The 22,738-nt window shown below is 40.0% G+C and overlaps 1 pseudogene; it reads left to right on the top strand.

Moving 5' to 3' along the window:
* Window positions 1–16,905: 16,905 nt before the first annotated feature.
* Window positions 16,906–18,235, top strand: LOC125259792 (annotated as a pseudogene).
* The last annotated feature ends 4,503 nt before the right edge of the window (window positions 18,236–22,738 follow it).

Genomic DNA, 22,738 nt, shown 5'->3' with positions numbered 1-22,738 from the left:
TAAAACAGTTCATGCAAGTTCAGTAGTTCTACCTTAATATTATAAAGCGATGAATACTTTTTGTGCACCAAAAAAAACTAAATAACGACTCTTTATCAATATAGTGATGGGCCAATTTCAAAACACAGCTTCTGAGCTTTATGAATCAAATCAGTGACTCGGATCTCCAATCAAACGGCTAAACTGCTGAAATCATGTGACTTTGGCGCTCCAAGTCACTGATTCAATTTGCAAAGCTCCGAATTAATCCTTTAAAATGTGGCATTGTTAGGAGATGATCAGCGATATTCACTACCACCTGTGACTGGTCATAATGTTTTGGATCATCAGTGTATAAGAAGAAGAAGAAGAATTCAATATATTGATATAATATTAAGAAGAAGATGATAATAATAATTATAATAATAATAATAATAATAATATTTACACCGCAAAACACAATGTTTACATGTACTTTAAAGGGTCAATTTTAGTATTTTTAAAATGCAAACAGTTCACAAAAATCATACTAGTCCAGTTTTAACAAAGTAAAGGGCCTTTCGCACTGAGCACGATTAAGAGATGCAAATGTAAGTCGCGATGACGCTCTTGAATCGAAATTAAAGATCCCTATGGAGCTATTCACACCAGGTGCGATCAATCGCAGCACGACGAAGCGAGAATTTTTTGACTAGTGTGTCAATTTTTCCCCCCGTGGCCCACAATGAAACAAGCCATTAAATTAGATTTGAGCTTACCCGAGTTGCTGCTGTTGCACAAAAGTGTGAGAGTGGTGGTGCTGTTTTGAAAACCTGTGTAAACACCAAAGAAATGTATTCTGGGACAGAGAAGAGAATTATGTGATCTTAAGAGCTTGAAAAAGCATGCCCATTCTTGAATGTTTGATATTTTAGTCTCCGTGCTAATTACAGTGCTCAAGTGCTGCAATTTCATCTGTTTCAGATGATGGAAGTCTAACATGCATGAATGGATCTTGGCTCACTGTAAGGAGCTACTCCAGAGCCTCCTCTGTCAAATAGTCCAATCTTATATTCTGTGTAATACTATTTACATGTTTCCCTGTGGAATTTAAGTGAATGAATTAAAAAAAATGAAGAAAAAACAAACAAACAAACAAACAAAAAACGCTTATTTGTAAACTTTTATCATGGATTACTCTTGGCCTCCACTGTTAATCACTATTCAACTTCATTGCCCAGGCAAAATGCCTTTTAAAAAGCTTCCTCTGAAGAAAAGAGGGAGAAAATATATTCACAAGTTCATTGTAGTTCTTGCCTAATTCTGTGAAAAACAAAGCAACGTTAATGCTCTATGCCAGTCATTCTGCTCTCTATCCATTTTCCATAATCCTCTGTTTCAGTGTTATCAAAATGAAAACTAAAAGAACAATGAACATTGAATGAGTCTTCTGAAAGAATCTGTCGGGAAATCCACACAAAGGCACTAAATTGCAAAGTGTGTAACAAGTGACAATGAAACTATTCCAGCTCTCTATTGTTTGCTCTTTAATGAAACAAAAACATAGCCTACTGTTGACACCAGTACAACATTTTATACACTTAAAGGGATAGTTCACCCAAAAATAAAATCTTGGATACCCCCAGGGCATCCAAGATGTAGGTGACTTTGTTTCTTCAGTAGAACACAAATGATGATTTTTAACTCCAACCGTTGCCGTCTGTCAGTCGTATAATGCATGGCAATGGTAACAAAATCTATGAGAGTAAAAAAAAAAACATGCACAGACAAATCCAAATTAAACCCTGCGGCTCGTGACAACACATTGATGTCCTAAAACACGAAACGATCGGTTTGTGTGAGAAAATGAACAGTATTTATATCATTTTTTACCTCTAATACACCACTATGTCCAACTACCTTGAGCGTGCGCACGGCATCCGGTGCATGAGGTGTGTACGTGCTTTGGCGTAGTTTAAACATGGTGCCTGTAGTACAACAGTTGTTAAACAAATGGAAGTAAACCACTAAAAAACATGGTTTTATTACATCAAAACCTCATTTTATTTGTTACTTTTCGTAAAGGAAGCTTTACAAATAAAAAGGACACATACAAAGATCTTGTTCACATACCTCAGTCAGATGTGGAAAAACCATAGGCACAGCTGATGGTTTAAGTCGTACGTGATCCTCTCCTGGGTATGTAAAATCATCAGGGAAAAATGATTGCTGCAGACCCTCAACAACTTTAGTATGTTAATGGGTGTGTTGATATCCAGCCGCAGAGCAATCAACCATAACTCCAGGCGAGCAGGCTCAGAAGTTGGGAATACATGGAAAGTCACCACTCCCGAATGAGTTTGCGCGAGAGAACGTAATCTTTTAGTTTTAATTTGGTTTGAACAATTCGGATAAGCGCAAGTAAGTACCATTTTGATTAGCCATCATACCTACAATGTTTGTGCACTGTGTAAACAATGAGTGACGTATATGCGCGAGAGATTACTAAAGCCGCTTGCGTAAACTATGCCAGAGCGCGTACACACCTCACGCACAAAAGTTTGCTAAGAAGTGTTTCCTACTCAAACAAGGCACAATAGGAGCAGACTGGGGCTGTGTCCGAAATCGCCCTCTAATACCCTTAAATAGGGTACTATTATTTCTACAGAATTTCACGTATCACCACACAGTTCATGCCATATACTGTTTTGTTTGTTTAATTTTTAATCTTACGAAAGCTTCAAGTGCAGTAAATTATTTGACATGCAATACATGCAAATAGATATGGAGCCCCGCACATGACATGCAAGAAAAAAAAAAAAAAAAATTGTGCACACGATTCACTAATTCGTTCCCTCGATTTATAAATGATGCACATGATTTATAAATTCGTAAATCATTCGTAAATTGATTTAGCCTAGGCTAGGGGCTACTATTTATTTTCGCTCTCATGTGTGGGGCTCTGTAAATAGACAACGGTGGATACAAATTCTCCAGCAATAGGCCTCCTGTACCTTAATTCGGCAACATTTCATTCATGCCACCGTGACAAACTCAGAGGTACTGGACGAGAGATGAGGTGAGAGGAATTTGATTTGTGGCTTCTTGCTTGAAGCTTGCTCTCTTGTTTGCCGTCAAACGGTTGACCACTGCTGTGTGTGTATTATGTGTCCTGTGGCAAAATGCGGCGAAAACTGTAAGTATGACTTTAGTTGGATTAAGGTAATAAAACATCGCTGTTTACATGGTCCTTTCTTAATCAGAGTATTGTCTTAATCGTGTTAATGTCGGAATATTGTTGTCCATGTAAACGTAGTCACTGAATCCCTCAATGCACCGCAATAACGAGTGTACAATCGATGTGTGCTCAAGGGCTAGAGAATACCCATAATGCACTTTAAAGGCCGCGCCAAATGAATTCCCGCGTCTCGCCAGAAGATGATGCCCACAGCTGAATCTTCCATCTCATCCATTTTCCAAACCACTGGTCCAATGTGGCTACAGTATAATCATACAGGTATAAATTTCTTTTTCATTCATTATTATAAATGTTAATTAAGGTTTATACATGCTAGTTCAAGATACATCTTTTCATTACTACTGGAGCTGCCAGTTTGCTAAATTTCAAATGATTAAACAGCAAGAAAAAACTACGCCCTTTCAGCACACTCGGTGTCTGAATTCACTCACTCGTTTTCATTCACTCCTTCAAGTGGACTATATTCATGGAGTAATGTCGGGAATAATTAATGAGGGCATAGGGGTCGATTTCGAACAGCCTGGGAGTGGCCTTAAACAGCAACATGCCCAGTGCATTATGGGTGTTGAAGTTCTCTTACCTGTTTGGCAAAAGGCAAGACAACAACAGCTCTTTTTCACAGTTTTCTCTAGTCAGATAACACAGATTTCAAAAAAAGGTTTTGCCTTTTCACCACTCAGACAAATTTGATTGAAAACCCACTTTGCCAGCAGTGAATTACCCCCTTTAAGTTTATATTCTTATGTACAATACATGCAAGACCGATCTGATTATGTATTTTTATTACTTAAACTTTACTTTTCAGTTGATCATGTTTATAATAATTATATCAATCAGTTGTCTTTAATCTTCTGATAGGATGAAAATAAATTGAAAGCAATCAGCAATCAGTATGAAAACTCAGTGTGGTGCTACATTAATTTACAGAGGCCTACGTTTAAAAAAAAAAAAGTAAAACTTTAGTTGAGTTTAAGGCAAAATAGTTTTTTTTTTTTCCCTGTTTTGATTAATAACTATAATAAAATAAAAAATATAGATCTAGATCCACTATCACTGATAATTAGTCAAGCAAAGCATCACTATGTGAGACAAAATCGAATAAAATCTATAATAAATGAAACCGACAGTCCCCCCAAAAAATCAACAAAAAAACTATTCTTCATATGCTACTCATTAGTGATGAAATATGGAAATGTGAAAAACATTATTTCAGAAAATGTCAGCAAGAGAAGACATACAGTCTCTGTTTCTACAGTGCTGAGACAGACAATGAAATGAATGAATAAATACTTTCCAAATAGCAATGGGACAATCCTACAGTTTATTAAAATCAGATGCTTCAAAAACACAAAGAGAAACCCATAAAACAGAGCTTTGTTGCTTGTGACTGCAACATTTATATGAGTTTTGTGCAGTCTTGTGCACTTGTAAAAATAGCTCAAAACAGAATGAAAGAAATTAATCGTTTATATTTACAGTGGGTCCCCAAAAAAGTAGTATTAGGTCATACTTAAATGAGTAATTTTTGCAGTGACCATTTTTCATTTAGCTTACAAAATGTCCCAGTATTTTTAATATAGTTTTGCTTGAAAGGTCTGCTCATGCTATTATTATTATTTTTGTTATTGTTATTATTATTATTGTTGTGGAGTAGGAGGAAATGGGAGGAAATAATAGTTGCCAGACTAGCAAGTGTTGGTAACAGGTGGAGATTTCCTCTCACACCTCAGAGCGAGGATCAGAACAAAGTAAGCGGAGCATGAACAGAAATAATAATAAAACAACAACAACAACAACAACAACAACAAAAACAAGACAAAGTTCCTCAAAAGCTTTAGAAAGTTCCAGCAGCTCAGCTGGACAGGAGGGGGAGGATAACAAAGCAAATCACAATGCTATGGATGTGTAGGGCTGCAGACAATCAGCAAGCAGTCAGCACTTTTATCCCTCCATTTCACTCTGATTCATGCTGTCCTTTTATTATAGGATATAGATATCAAGTACCCGGTGGCTATTGGCCCCTCTTCACACACTGAGCTCAATTCTAGGAATGGGGGAAAAAATACTGCTTTATCCTGACATGGGAATACAAAGGCTTCTTCAGTCTCAATCGATAAGGTTCTGGCTCTGATAGAATAGGGCACTAGATCCTCCCCTTGGTAATAGAGTTTACATCTAGTGCTTTTCCCAAGCAGAAACTGCTCTGATGCCTTCATCAAAACACAATGGTTTAATAAAGTGAATAAAAATAGGCATTTCAGCAGAACTATCAGAACAACCTGTTTCAGAGTCAATGTCAATACCAGAAAATGCAACACACTAAACAAATGATGAACTGATGATCTCCCAATGTAAAATATGCTATCCTATCCCAGCTTAATATGCAGAAACAATTATAAATTAAAGCTGCAAGCAGCGATGAAAGGGCCCTCGCACCCGGACTCACCGATAAATAGAGGAGAAATATGGCAAAGTCATTTTGATGCATCCACATTTCCTGCTGCCAGCAGGTGGCACTTTGACTATTACTGAATATTGCCATGTAGATGTGTTCAGGCCAGGACTCTTATCAAACATGTGAAGTTTGGGGCAGATCGGACATTGTATGCCTGACTTACATCAGCTTCCTCTTTAATGGCGAAAAATCAGACTTTGTCAGACCGCCACGGACACGCCTTTCAACAAAAACTCAAGATTTTCGCAAGTTAACATCGCTGAGGCTTTTAGATTAGACTGACCAAAGATGATGTTGATCTGGTTAAATCTCTATGAGGAGTTAATAATGGTGTAAAACATGTAATTTCCTGTTGCCAGATTTTTGCAATTTTGCAGAGAAAATTCTAAATATCTTACTTCCTTTTGGGTTTACAGATTTTGCACCCATTTTTTGTAGGTATTGGGCTGTTACACGTGTCTACCGAATTTCACCTGTATGTGAAATGTAGCACGAATGGGGCTTAATTGCAATTTTGTAGGTGGCGCTATTAAGCCATTTTGCCACACCTAATTCTGAAACCCATATCAGATGTAAATTTTTACCACTTCTGATGTGTGTGCAAAGTTTCATGAGTTTTCGAGCATGTTTAGGCCCTCAAAAATCCGATTTATTTCGGAGAAGAAGAATAATTGACTGACTGTAAGTTTATGCCACCCAAAACTGTAAACTAAAAAGATCTAATAAATGGCATCACAAGAACACAAATGCTTCACTAGCGACTATTCTGAGATGTGACATCAATGGCACCAGACAGGACAAAATACAAAAGCAAATTCCATGCTTAAATAAATAAAAGTAAAATAAAGGACAAGTGAAATAAATAAAGTGAATAAATATATATTAGTTACATAAGCAAAAATAAAATAAAATAAAACAAAACAGGCCCTGGAAAAACATTAACCCTCCTTAAACTCTACCAACAGAGTAAGTTCCTCTTTATTGTGTTTTCCAGATATTAATTTTGATGTTTTAGTAAAATCATTACTCAACTACTGAGCAAGGCTTTTTACACTTGAAATATTTAAGTCTTGGTCATTCTGTACCCCTGGTAAATGGAATCCTGGGTGATTTTGCTTCACATTTCACACGGTTCATAATTTACCCAGGGTTAGCAATTAATCCAGGGTATTTATAAACTGACTTTTCACACTATACATTCCTAAAACCTGGGCTAACGTTCTTATTTGCATATTTGAGGTGTCAGTGTCATTGATTGGATGAACAAAACACAGCTTATTTATATAAAAGCTTACATATTGAAGATTGTACTATCAAGTTTTTTTCTGAATGGACTTTTCGGACTATAAAGATATGAATGAAAAGGTCTTTTCTTTACTCCAATTGACTTGTTTTCCATTACAATTTGACATTTTCCCCTTTGAATGCTGTTTCTGCACTGTTTCTGTGACTCTCTAAAGTACATGAATGTGAGGTACATGATTGGTTGTCTGTTGCTAAGCATCTAACATTCTAACACTGCTTTGTTTCACACTGTACACCTAACACTGGAGCAGGGTTTCATAACCTTGAGTATAATGCGGCACTAACCCCGCTTCTAAAATTCTAATGCGAAATGTTCCTCTACCCAGGGTTAAAAGCGGGGTTTAGAATGATGATAACCCAGGGTTAAGCGCAATGTGAAAAGCCCTCTTGAGTGCTATGGATGTTCTCTGGTCTGTTTATGAAAAGATAAGAAATGTCAACCTGCCATCAAGGTCTTCAAAGTGAGCTCCTGTCTCCATCACCAAAACTAGAGTGTACACACACACACACACACACACACACACACACACACACACACACACACACACACACACACAGTGCCAGCTAAGGGCTATTCCCGCTCACTTCAAACAGAAACTTTAATAACAAGCACCCAATGAATCATTTCTCCTTTATTATTCATTTCTCTCTCTCTGTCTCTCGCTCAGTCTGTACTGCAGTGCGGAGGCTGTCTCTGCAGTAGTCCCTATAGCTCTCTCCATCAAACCCCATCACCCCCCTACTCTTAAACACTGCAACGCAGACCTTCTGTGTACTGCACAGCCATTCCCACTGTACTACTGAACATACGGGGAAGCAGCAGCACACAACATGCAGTGGGATTTTCTGGAAAAGATTAGAGGGAATGGACATTATAAATCTCATTACAGAAATTCTTAGGGGAGCAATGGAGGAAAACGGTATTCTAGCGGATATGTAGGGTCAGTTTGGGCTTCTGTTTAAGCAATCTTATTTGTGAAGGTGCTGGATCTCCATCACCTGTACTTAGGGATTGTAGACAGCAATATTAGAGCAAAGAGACCCATATATTGTCTCACACAATTGGCTCTTTCCACAGTATGGACAAGTCCCAATCAGTGAGTTATTGATGAATCAGAAGAAATAATTGAATAAAGCAGTGTCCACAGACCTCTAAACCTGCCTGATTAGAACTTAAGAGGGGTAATAACATTTAAATGAGCAGTCATTCCACAGCAGTTGTGTTGGATGGTTGGATGGATGGATGGATGGATGGATATATTAATAATAGAAACATAAAAATAAAAATATTTTCCTTATACAGGTGCTGGTCATATAATTAGAATATCATCAAAAAGTTGATTTATTTCACTAATTCCATTCAAAAAGTGAAACTTGTATATTATATTCATTCATTACACACAGACTGATATATTTCAAATGTTTATTTCTTTTAATTTTGATGAATATAGCTGACAACTAAGAAAAATCCCAAATTCAGTATCTCAGATTAGAATATTACTTAAGACCAATACAAAGAAAGGATTTTTAGAAATCTTGGCCAACTGAAAAGTATGAACATGAAAAGTATGAGCATGTACAGCACTCAATACTTAGTTGGGGCTCCTTTTGCCTGAATTACTGCAGCAATGTGGCGTGGCATGGAGTCCATCAGTCTGTGGCACTGCTCAGGTGTTATGAGAGCCCAGGTTGCTCTGATAGTGGCCTTCAGCTCTTCTGCATTGTTGGGTCTGGCGTATCGCATCTTCCTCTTCACAATACCCCATAGATTTTCTATGGGGTTAAGGTCAGGCAAGTGTGCTGGCCAATTAAGAACAGGGATACCATGGTCCTTAAACCAGGTACTGGTAGCTTTGGCACTGTGTGCAGGTGCCAAGTCCTGTTGGAAAATGAAATCTGCATCTCCATAAAGTTGGTCAGCAGCAGGAAGCATGAAGTGCTCTAAAACTTCCTGGTATACGGCTGCGTTGACCTTGGACCTCAGAAAACACAGTGGACCAACACCAGCAGATGACATGGCACCCCAAACCATCACTGACTGTGGAAACTTTACACTGGACCTCAAGCAACGTGGATTGTGTGCCTCTCCTCTCTTCCTCCAGACTCTGGGACCCTGATTTTCAAAGGAAATGCAAAATTTACTTTCATCAGAGAACATAACTTTGGACCACTCAGCAGCAGTCCAGTCCTTTTTGTCTTTAGCCCAGGCGAGACGCTTCTGACGCTGTCTGTTGTTCAAGAGTGGCTTGACACAAGGAATGCGACAGCTGAAACCCATGTCTTGCATACGTCTGTGCGTAGTGGTTCTTGAAGCACTGACTCCAGCTGCAGTCCACTCTTTGTGAATCTAGGGTTTTGTTTCACAATCCTCTCCAGGGTGCGGCTTATCCCTATTGCTTGTACACTTTTTTCTACCACATATTTTCCTTCCCTTCGCCTCTCTATTAATGTTCTTGGACACAGAGCTCTGTGAACAGCCAGCCTCTTTTGCAATGACCTTTTGTGTCTTGCCCTCCTTGTGCAAGGTGTCAATGGTCGTCTTTTGGACAACTGTCAAGTCAGCAGTCCTCCCCATGATTGTGTAGCCTACAGAACTAGACTGAGAGACCATTTAAAGGCCTTTGCAGGTGTTTTGAGTTAATTAGCTGATTAGAGTGTGGCACCAGGTGACTTCAATATCGAACCTTTTCACAATATTCTAATTTTCTGAGATACTGAATTTGGGATTTTCCTTAGTTGTCAGTTATAATCATCAAAATTAAAAGAAATAAACATTTGAAATATATCAGTCTGTGTGTAATGAATGAATATAATATACAAGTTTCACTTTTTGAATGGAATTAGTGAAATAAATCAACTTTTTGATGATATTCTAATTATATGACCAGCACTTGTATTTTGATGGTTTAAGCAAAATTATAGGGTCATAAAAAAAATAAAAAGTTCCTAAGTTTAGCAATAGTACTATCCAAGAGCCTGATGGGTCAGAGTCATCACCGGTGCACTGCTGCATTTTTCCAGTTACCAAAAAATGTAATTACTATTTAATTTCTACAGTCAGAGCATTGATTTGTAGAGTGGGAGAAGTTTTTACATTTAAAGTTATAAAAAGTGTATTAGTCATTAATTTAGTCATTAAATTAGTCACTAATTTAGTCATTAAATGTATTAAAATTCATTAAACATTTTAATTATTGTTTAAGTAATATTTATTACATTTATTTAAAGTTATTACATTTCTTATTAGGTCAGTTACAAAAATAATTGACAATCAAGTTTATATCATTTTATCAACTCCATGTCATCATATAACTCCAATACTTCATATCTTCATTGGAGAGCGTGTGTCTTCTCTTCTCTGCTGCCAATCCTGTTACTCCTAGGAGACCTCTGCAGCTCTCCTAAATAATTTAGGAGCTGAGACCTAGTCTTTACACTTACAAACCTTTATGAATCATACTTATTCTTAAGTCTAGGAATAAGAGTAAAATTACGTGATTCTTAAAATTTTGACACACTTAAGACTAAAATTTTACTCTGAGCGGCTTTATACATACGGCCCCAGACAATCTTGTTCACAAAGAGAAAAAAACAGTTACAAGGAGAAAGAGACGGCAGTAGAAAGAAGGTCTAAAAATGACATAAGGAGGTCATCGAAACTCCAAATTTATCTGATGCATTATTGTTTACTTTTTTTAATCTTGAAAAAAGTCATGAGCAGTTGTAAAACTGAGGAGATAAAAACTTTGGTATCTTTTGTGAGGGAAACACTTCTGATATTTAAACACTCTTAGTCTCTTAGCCCTGTCCCAAATGGCACTCTAGACACTCGTGGTCTTCCTACGAGTCAGCATTTTTGTGATGTAATGCCAGGAAGAAGTCTGCTGCAGAGCTTGCTTCAGGGCGGGCTTTGGCTGATTCGTTACAAATAATTTTAGTTAGGAGAGAAATAAGAAGAAAAACCCCTGCGGTTCAGTAGCTGCTCTCGCACTCAGTTGAGTAAATATTTAAATGACGTGTCCAACCTTAATGTCAAACACAGAGCTCTTCTACAGAGGGCTGTTGGAATCATTCCTGAAGAGTCTCTCCGCTGAGCTGCTCCAGTAACTAAGTAGTTCCTAACTGGAAGCTCTGGGGATCTACACACCGCCTAAGCCTCATTTGTCTTGCTGAAAAATCTGCGTGTTCGGCCCAAAAGATAGTAAAGTGGGATTAATTTCCATCCCATCCCAGCCCGATTCAATCAACTCTCATTGACTGCCTACTTTCCCTCACAGACAGCACAGATGAGATCCGGACACTGCTTAATGTCACTGCCTGTTGTGCAATTGTGCTAATGAAAACGATAGCTGTCCTGCAGTTGACAGGAAGCAGCTTTGAGAGGGGAGGGGTGTGGTATACCAGCGACTCCGGGGAAACCTAAATTTAATATAGATAGATAGGGTAACAGTACCACAAGCGTTTTCAAATTGCTGGAAACAAAAAAAAGCTAAAAAGCTTTAAAAAAACTATATAACTGCAATAATTAAACATCACTATTATTATTGATTGATTGATTGATTGAACTGAAGATTGAACTGACCTTCTCACAATTTTGACCTCAGAATTGTGAGATATAAATTCACAATTGCCAGTTATAAAGTCAGAACTTTCAATTCTGACTTTTTTCCCCTCAAAATTGCTGAGGTAAATCTCAAACAGGTTTATTAGCAGAAATGGCAGGAACACAATACATAAACAGGTAAGAGATGACATTGGAGATTGTTAACAGATGAGATAGACTAAGTCTTTGGCTACGTTCACACTATCAGTCCAAATCCGATTATTTGTGCATCCGACTGGAATCTGATCTAAAACTGACTGTCCACACTGGCTACGTTTACAAATAATTGAATCCGATTGCAGATCTGTTTACATGTACTCTAAACATTGTAATCTGATTCAAATATCCGTTTATATGCGTTTTATATACATTCCGATTAAAACTTTTGCGCACGTGATCTGCGTGTGTGACGTCATATCAATCACACTTGCAGGTAAAACAACCTGTTTAACACGAAATACTATTATTCTCATTTGTTTCACAAGCCTAAGCCTATACAAGATAAATAATGGAATAAATGAAGACAGCTATATACTGTTATCAGCATATTATATTGAAATTAGTCTCTGAGAGAATGGGCTCCATTAATGCAGCGTCAGACAGCTCTGTCACTTTTTACTTTCACCTTCTGTAGTGAATACTGACCGAGATTAAGCTTTTACCAGCATAACCCTTGCGCAAAGTTTGCATGTTGCTTCTTGTGTGATATCCATTGGCTCCCCTTCTTGTTTTAAAACAAAGATTTCCAATATTGTGACGAAGGGATACATACGCCACTGTCTGTTGGCATACATCTTTACAACTAAAGGCGTGAACGTGAACTTGCGCACTGCGTAATGCGTGGCAACATTACACTGCGCATGTGCCCCAGAGACTTCTGAATATGATTGAGAAAGTAGTTGGATTCAAGTGTTTACATGGTAATTTTTTGCTGTTGGATCGGATTAGAAAAGGAATAAACCACCCCTTCTAACCCGATCTAAATTTAATTCGGATCAAACTCAACCGGATCGATTAAGAGGTTTACATGAACGTTTTTCAATCTGATTGAGCCGTCAATCCGATTACAAATGGATTATTTGGGTGCATGTAAACGTAGCCACTGTGTATCGCAACTGCTCAGATCCGATTTGTGTGTCCATGCTGCTCTTTCATTTTCCAGGATGTCTGCATTGGTTTCTAAGGCAAATGACATTGGGTTGGTAGGCCAACAACAACAACAACAACAACAACAACAACAACAACAACAACAAACAGGTTTGCAATACAAATCTTACTAAAAGTATGTTACTCTTACTAAAAACATGATGACAACGTGTATCCGCCACGCTGGACTACTGCGTCTTCTGAGGCAGAAGTGTAGGAGGCTGGTATGAGCGGCTTTATTCCATGGTGTCATCTCTGCCGGCTTCAAAACATGTCTCCTATATTGTCATTTTCTGCTCGCCCGGCACTTTGCAAACTTGGGTAAAGTTGGTTTTATATTCGCACATTCGGACATCCGTATTCAATAGCCTTGTTAATCACACTACATTGGACATTCAGTGGACATTCACAAGTAAATATGCCATTAAAACAATACTTGCCTATTTTGATCGACTTTTATAAAATGTTGTAAGTTGACAATCGTTGGTTGTCAATATCATGTCGCTGCTTAAAATTCGCAAACATTAATGCGTTGCACATTTATTGGAAAGTCCGAATTTATCAGAAGTCCGAAGTATAAATTTATCCCAACTTTACCGAAGTACTTTGCAACAACCCAACCTTGTTTCTACAGCAACTTTCTGCATTTTCCTATAACAACGTCTGACGTTTACATTTTATGTGGCATGAAAAAAAATCACATAAACCACACAAAATCTGATCAGAGCAGTCAGACTAAAACGGATTTCCAGAAATGTGATTTGAACAGGATTTCAAGCCACATATGAATGTAACTCAAAACGGATTTAGAAAAATGTAGGGGTTTTTTTGCCATTCACACTTGCTAAATCTGATCAGATTTCAATCACATTTGCACAAAAATTGGATTTGGAATTACAGTCTAAATGAGGCTTTTGTCTTACAGAACCGTTGGAAAATACAGGCACACCAGACGAACAATGCTGAGATGAGGGATGGATAACGACTTGGATAAATTAAAAGCACTAATCAGGAACATAAAGTAGGTAAGTTGCAAGGTAAGCAGTCTCTAGCATCAGACAATGACTGAGTGAGTGAGTGAGTGAGTGAGTGAGTGAGTGAGTGAGTGAGTGTGTGTGTGTGTGTGTGTGTGTGTGTGTGTGTGTGTGTGTGTGTGTGTGTGTGTGCTGGTGATGAGTTCCACGTGTGTGTGGTTAAGTGCTAGAGAGGATTATGGGAAATGTAGTCCATAATCAGTACTCTGGTGAGTGACAGTCTGATGAGTGATGGAGAGTCTGGTGTGATCATGACAACAATTTAATATCAATTTAACAGAATACATGTTCCTTTAAAGTCGCAACAGCAGTCGGTTGTGCCAAAAGCAGTAACAGCAGTCAAATGTGTGCAGGGTTTAAACAGGCTATATGACTGGAGAAGTCCGGAATATGTCACCGGAGAGAAATGTCATTTCACCAGAAGAATATAATTACAAGGTCCAAAAAGTATATAATTAAATTTAAAAACTTAAAAATAACCATTTGCATAGATTAATTCACAATGAAAATCATTAAGATGCCCTTAGAAAATAGATGCAATAGGCTGTATTTCCATTTCAAACCAACTTTAAAATATAGCTGCCTTCAAAGGAAGGGGGTCCCTAGCAAAGGATGAATCATATTTGGGGTCCTTGCCAGCAAAAAGCCCTGCATTAATGCATCTAGTGACACCATTGCCCTGTTAAATCTGTGCAAAAGAATGGAACACCAGGTGTGCCGTGGCACAGACCTGTTAAGACCGGCAAAAGCTCACATTTTTAACACAAAAACACACACACAGCAGAGGAAGAGATGTGATTTGAGTTGTATGTCACACTAATGCCACTTGCAGACTTATTAAGCTCTTCACCATGGCGACGATGAGTCATTCGCCAGTTCCAGACCCTTGCCATTGTCACTGTCAGACAGCTTCCAAAGGAAAATAAATAAATAAACACATTAAATGTTTTAAAAACACATCTAACAGTCTTACATTAAGCCCACATGTCCAGTTCTGTTTAAAAAGTATAAATACACTCATACCTGATGCTTGTCAACTTGACATTCGTACTTTTGGCATATCAATTTCCTCCAACCTTTTTACCCGGTCTGTATGTTAGTCTAACAAGTTGTGTTTTATTTATTTCTTTATTTAAAAAAAATAAATAAATATATATTTTATTTATTTATTTTTACCCAGTAATTTTTAAATAGCACATCAGAAAACATTAAGTGTTTATCGATGGACCAAATGTGGGTAATTCCGGTCAATGACAGCAAGGACTGTAGTTATTTTCATTGCATGCGATTACGGCTGACAGGCCATTTTCACAAGCCACATGATGCACTGTCAATGTTGATATAACTCACATGTCATGCATTTTACCTCGATGCACAGTAATGACTGCCTTTCACTTGGTAAGGGTCACAATGTGCAGATACATCGTTCACATGCTACCTTCTGTGAGACTGGTAGGATTTATATCAGCAGAATTCATATCATTACCCAACATTCATCACACATACATTGTTCACAAGCTCAGCTGTGAGAGGCTTTCATATGCATGTTCACTAATCACATATTGCAAATAACTGCTCTTTATTAAAGGTGGTGTTGAGCAAGTGCCACCAACATAACAGTAGATTTTTTAAAAAGAAATTAATAACATCTAAGACACGTGACTGTAAAGACATTTATAATGTTAGAAAATATTTCAAATAGCCAAAACAGGAATAAATTACATTTATTTTATTTTAAATGGGTCATAAACTGCATTGTTTTATTGTTTTATAATGTTTCCTTGGGTGCACTTATAATGTTAATATGCTTTTTAGATAAAAATTGTCATAATTTAGAGATAAAAGGCATTTTTCCTACCCTGATTTCAGCTCTCTGGTTTGAACGCTCTGTTGTAAGGGGCATGACTGCTGTGAGACTTCAGTGTAAACGCCCACTGCTGTGATTGGCTGACATCTTTGCATATGAAATAGTATTACTCTCTCTGGAAAATTTTAGTACGTTTTTACTATTACAGCTCTCAACGTTAACTAATCATGAAAAGTGTTGCATTACATTTAGATCTATGGCATTATAATTAGATTGTGGCTTGAAAGGTTGCAGTGATGAACGTTGTAGTTAATTACAGACATGTTGTTGAGCACATGAAAGCAGTGATCTTGTCATTGCAACTCAATTTCTGCACACTAACGAATGCTTTCATCATAACTGACAGTGCAAACGCATTGTAACTAAGAGATTTGTTAAATAAAACGGGAGTTTTGGCACAAGTCCAGAGCTCAGTCACTGATAAACTTGCGCTGTTTGATTGACAGCTCCAGCGATTGTAAATGGAGTGCTCTTTGATCACTTACTTTACATATAATTTAATCACTTTTAAGAAAATAGGCCACTTAATTTCAATCCGCTTGGCGATTATGTTTTGTGAATCATGTAACAAGTCTCTCACCTCTTTCACCATCATCCTCCTAATCTCCCATCTCTCTCCTACTGTATCACTGTGAGACTACTCTTGACTTGTTGCTTACTCCTTCATTTACATTAACTCAAACCACTGAACCTTCAGTGTCATGATTGCTCCAGTCCCCCTTCCCTAACGCACACTCTGGACTCCATTTCCCAGCATCCCTCCTGGTTCTCACCTGCACTCAGTCAGCCATCACCCACACCTGCCACTGATTATCACCTCATCAAGACACACACATAAGCACTCACCTTGCTTATCCCTCATTGTCTGGTCTTGTCTTTATACTGTGTGAATGGATTAACCTGACTGCTTACCTGCCTTGCCTCATCCTCATCCTCATCCTCATCGCATCCGCATCCGCATCCGCATCCGTATCCTCATCCGCTTTTGCATCCGTATCCTCATCCGCTTTCGCATCCTCATCCACATCCTCATCCGCATCCGCATCCGCATCCGCATCCGCATCCTCATCCGCATCCGCATCCGCATCCGCATCCGCATCCTCATCCTCATCCGCATCCGCATCCGCATCCGCATCCGCATCCTCATCCTCATCCGCATCCTCATCCGCACCCGCATTCACATTCGCATCCGCATCCTCATCCTCATCCGCATCCTCATCCGCACCCGCATTCACATTCGCATTCGCATCATCATCCACATCCACATCCTAATCCTCATCCTCATCCTCATCCGCATCCGCATCCGCATCCTCCTCCTTATCCTCATCCTCATCTGCATCCGCATCCGCATCCGCATCATCATCCGCATCCTCATCCACATCCTCATCATCGTCATCGTCATCATCATCATCCTCATCCGCATCCTCATCCTCATCCTCATCCTCATCCTCAACAGCATCCTCAACCGCCTGCTCATCTGCATCCTCATCCGCATCCGCATCCGCATCCGCATCCGCATCCTGATCCTGATCCTGATCCTCATCCGCATCATCATCCGCATCATCATCCGCATCATCATCCGCAGCATCATCCGCATCATCATCCGCATCCGCATCCTCATCCGCATCCTCATCCACATCCTCATCCTCATCATCTGCATCCGCATCCTCATCCTCATCCTCATCCTCTTCCTCAACAGCATCCTCAACTGCATGCTCATCCTCATCATCATCCGCATCCTCATCCGCATCTGCATCTGCATCTGCATCTGCATCCTCATCCTCATCCGCATCCGCATCCGCATCCGCATCCGCATCCGCATCCTGATCCTAAACCTCATCCTCATCCTCATCCTCATCCTCATCCTCATCCGCATCCGCATCCGCATCCTCAACAGCATCCTCAACCGCATGCTCATCCTTATCATCATCCGCATCATCATCCGCATCCTCATCCGTATCCTCATCCGCATCTGCATCCGCATCCGCATCCGCATCCGCATCCGCATCCTCATCCGTATCCTCATCCGCATCCTCATCCTCATCATCCTCAACCACATCATCATCCGCATCCGCATCCTCATCCTCATCCGTATCCTCATCCGCATTTGCATCCGCATCCGCATCCGCATCCTCATCCTCATCCGTATCCTCATCCGCATCTTCATCCGCATCCTCATCATCATCCGCATCCTCATCCGTATCTGCATCTTCATCCGCATTCCTCATCCGTATCCACATCCTCATCCACATCCTCATCATCATCCGCATCCTCATCATCATCCGCATCCTCATCATCATCCGCATCCTAATCCGTATCTGCATCCTCATCTGCATCCGCATCCGCATCCTCCTCCTCCTCCTCCTCCTCATCATCCGCATCCTAATCCGTATCTGCATCCGCATCTGCATCCTCATCCGCATCCGCATCCGCATCCGCATCCGCATCCTCATCCGCATACTCATCCTCATCCGTATCCTCATCCGCATCCTCATCTGCATCCTCATCATCATCCGCATCCTCATCCGTATCTGCATCTTCATCCGCATCCTCATCCGTATCCACATCCTCATCATCATCCGCATCCTCATCATCATCCGCATCCTAATCCGTATCTGCATCCGCATCCGCATCCTCCTCCTCCTCCTCATCATCCGCATCCTAATCCGTATCTGCATCCTCATCTGCATCCGCATCCGCATCCGCATCCGCATCCGCATCCGCATCCTCCTCCTCCTCATCCGCATCCGCATCCTCATCCTCATCCTCATCCACATCCGCATCCGCAACCTCATCATCATCCACATCATCATCTGCATCCTCATCCGCATCCGCATCCTGATCCTGATTCCTGATCCTCATCCTCATCCGCATCCTCATCCGCATCCGCATCCGCATCCGCATCCTCAACAGCATCCTCAACCGCATGCTCATCCTTATCATCATCCGCATCCTCATCCGTATCCTCATCCGTATCCGCATCCGCATCCGCATCCGCATCCTCATCCTCATCCTCATCCGTATCCTCATCCGCATCCTCATCCTCATCATCCTCAACCGCATCATCCTCATCCTCATCCTCATCCGTATCTGCATCCGCATCCTCATACGTATCCTCATCCGCATCTTCATCCGCATCCTCATCTGCATCCTCATCATCATCTGCATCCTCATCCGTATCCTCATCCGCATCCTCATCCTCATCCACATCCTCATCCGCATCCTCATCATCATCCGCATCCTAATCCGTATCTGCATCCTCATCATCATCTGCATCCGCATCATCCTCCTCCTCCTCCTCATCATCCGCATATCTGCATCTTCATCCGCATCCGCATCCGCATCCGCATCCTCCTCCTCCTCCTCCCCATCCTCATCCTCATCCGCATCCGCATCCGCATCCGCAACCTCATCATCATCCTGCATCCTCATCATCATCCGCATCCTAATCCGTATCTGCATCCTCATCCGCATCCGCATCCTCCTCCTCCTCCTCCTCCTCCTCCTCCTCCTCATCCTCATCCGCATCCGCATCCGCATCCGCATCCTCATCCGCATCCTCAACCGCATCCTCATCCTCATCATCCGCATCACATCCTCATCATCTGCATCCTCATCATCCTCACCTCATCCGTATCCTCATCCTCATCATCCTCAACCGCATCCGCATCCTCATCCGCATCCTCATCCGCATCCTCATCATCCGCATCATCCGTATCTGCATCCATCCGCATCCTCATCCATCCATCCATCCGATCTCATCATCATCCGCATCCTATCATCCTCATCCATCCTCATCCGCATCCGCATCCGCATCCGCATCCTCATCCGCATCCGCATCCGCATCCGCATCCGCAACCTCATCATCATCCACATCATCATCTGCATCCTCATCATACCTGCAAAGGACAAATAGACTCTCAATTCCCATCTAAGTGTTGACTCAGTGACTTTCTTTGATACAGTAAGCTTACCTGAATCATTCCTTGTGTTTACACGTTTCAATAAACAACCTGTTTCTGTGAATCTGCAGTCTCCTCATCTGTTCGTGACAGTCAGGACTCAGGGGAGTCTGACTTGTTTTCACTGATCTTCTCTAAGACTTCAAGTTGATGCATCACTAACGGTGTAACATATATAGTTTTGTCTTGGGAGCAGCAGGCCTGGTGACGTTTAATGATTGTGCTAATAGATTGCTCACAGGGGTTGATCTCTAATTTACCCTGCTTGAGGTTTGGCTTGAAACCTGCTGTGTCTGAAATCACATATTGTGTAAGTACTACATTTAATTAACTAACTTTGCAACCATTAAAGAAGCACATTGTATAAAGTTTAAATGTGTGCAGTATGAATGTACTACATCCATGTTGTCATGTGACTTAAAGAATCGGCTGTGACACACACACATGACAATCACAGTATTCCTGCAGAAGTAATGTCATCATGGGTACTTTTCACATATGCTGTTTTTTGAATATGTATTCTGACATAGTACTGTTTTTTTTTTCTGTTTTTTTCCCCCTTTGTATGCTACATTTTAAAAAAATAAAGGTTCCAAAAGGGGGTTTTCACAGTAATGCCATAGAGCAGGGGTTCCCAAGCACATTCCTGGAGAGTTGCCAACACTGCATGCTTTTCATGTCTCCTTAATCAAACACACCTGATTCAGACCTGGTGGGGTACTCTGGGTTCGGGCCAAAATACCGAGCTCGGAGCCCTCTCCTCGGACAGCACGCCAAATACGCATACTACGCATACTATTTTACTATCTGATTATTTGTAAGTGTGAACTCGTGAAATGTGCAGTGTTGAAGGCTCCAGGAATGTGTTTGGGAACCCCTGTATATATAAAAAAAAAAAAAAAAAAATTGTCAAACACGTCTGTCTAGTACGTGTTTACATTGAAAAATAATGGAAAAGTAGTGCAGTGGAATGGAAAAACGTTTTCTGTAATGGCCCCTAATACCCAGTTCAGACTACACAACTTTAGCTAATTTTGCCACAATCTGCTTGATGTGTAGGGTGTCTTGGGGATTCGTAAGCAACAATGAGCGTCGGGATGTAAGATTCGATTGTTTCAGTTTGTGTAGTGTTTCATAGTGTACGACAACCGATGCCGCATCTGCGACGCTTCATGACAAAGACTAGCATGTTTAATTTTTTTTTTTTCTCCATCGTCCCCGACAATTTCCATCACATGTGACACTGGCCAAAAGAAGCACCTTCCTACATGCTTTCAAACATGCCAAAATGAAAGCGAGACAATAACATCATTCCTTCTAGCTGGAATTTACAATGGAGAATGATTGTGGAGCAATGGCAACAATACTCCTATGTTTATAATGTTTCTTCGAGGGAGTTTATTTTCTTCTTCGAGTTTATAATGTTTCTTAGAAGTTACTGGGTCCAAGTGAAAAAGGTAAATAAAACAGTTCTCTTTGGAGGAAATACAAATATCCAATGCAATCCATATATGTGTACACTTTTGGGCTTTTCTGACGACAAGACAGAGCAAAACACGCTGCTAGCCATTGTTTGTTTATGGTCGCAGCACCTTCTGTCAGTCGATAGTACCACCTTCTCAATGACGCCACGCTATAAATGGTCGGGTAGCAACGTGTAGTCTGACATGTTTCTTATCCACAGCACAAGATTGTAGGAGTCAAAATCATATAATCTGATACAGTGACGATCGTGACCGACAAAAATACTGTGTAGTCTGAACCCGGCATAGTGTATGTAGAAGGGAAGTGATCACGTTCAGATGCAGCATTTGTCTTTTTACAGTCAAGTCTGTAAATTTTAAATTAAATAATTTTAAATAGTGAATATTCTGCTTTTCTTGTGGGGTTGGTCCACACAATGTAGGTTTTTCAGATTTTGCCATCTTTGTGGGTAAATTTGGTCCCTACAAAGACCGCAAACCTGACACTCAAACACATCTGTACAGTCTCATCCTTTTAGTAGCACTCGACTTATACAGTCTTCTCTTCAGTGGTCCTCTGAGTGTATGTGTAGATTGATATTTTTGTCAGTGACCATGTGAAGAGCCTTCTTCAGGACATAGAAGTGCCTTCTGCTTACGTGGACACAAGAAAAATCCTCCTTGACACTTATTGAAACTGGCAGTCTTCAGAGATTGTGCATCTGGTTCTCCTCCACACACAGTGCTTCCCAATTATGGATAGGGAATCAATTTGCAATTTTATTTGCTTGACCCCTGCAGATGTGGACAGATATGTCAGGCATGAATAAATTGCTTTTTCCTTTGTCTGGGATCCTTATATCCGTGCCAAAGTGGATGATATCTTTTTTTCCTGGCAGGGGTAAATTAATTTTCATTAGATGGAAAGGCGTGTGCTGTGCATCTGAAATTAGCATATCTGCATAAGTATAGCCTCTTAAAATACAATAGTGGAAAGTTACATCTCAGTCTGAGATCCGTTCAGAATCTGTGTTTCTGTTTCCTTTCTGTGTGTTTAAGGTTTTTTTTAATTTTATTTATTTATTTATTTTTTTGGGATCTTGTAAATCCAGCAGGGAATATTCCCAGGTTCAAACTCTTAACAAGAAAATGAATAGATTGGCTCAGAGTCTTATTGGATAAGAAAAGTGTCCAGGGAAGTAGTTGAGATTATATCACTTCTTACCCCAATGGCTTAGCTTATCACCCACTGTTACAGAGGCTGTGCTTGTGTCAGAAAAAGAGGCAGCAGGAAATACGGCATATCAGTGTTGGGCAGTTGTGTTGTTTCAAGGAGCAAAGCTATTAGTTTAGCTATGTTTCTCAGTAGACTAATGAGTTGGAACTGTCAGTATTTGTATTTATCACTACATGTGCCATGGTATTCTTGGATGTACAATATAAGGGATATATTGTATCCATATATATATATATATATATATATATATATATATATATATATATATCCCTTGTGCATCAAAAAAAAAACTTACACATAGGTGCAAAATGGACAAAAATGTCCATGTCCAAATAACTGTCATAAAATATGATTTATTAATATTTTTTCCACTTTCACTGATGTCAATTTTTTAACCAGCATCTGTTCTATCCATAGATACCAAACATTCATTAATTTTAAGAACTGTA

The sequence above is a fragment of the Megalobrama amblycephala genome, linkage group LG24 (genome assembly GCF_018812025.1).
Source record: "Megalobrama amblycephala isolate DHTTF-2021 linkage group LG24, ASM1881202v1, whole genome shotgun sequence".
In the NCBI taxonomy this organism is placed as follows: domain Eukaryota; kingdom Metazoa; phylum Chordata; class Actinopteri; order Cypriniformes; family Xenocyprididae; genus Megalobrama; species Megalobrama amblycephala.
This window is presented reverse-complemented; position numbering and strand designations above follow the sequence as displayed.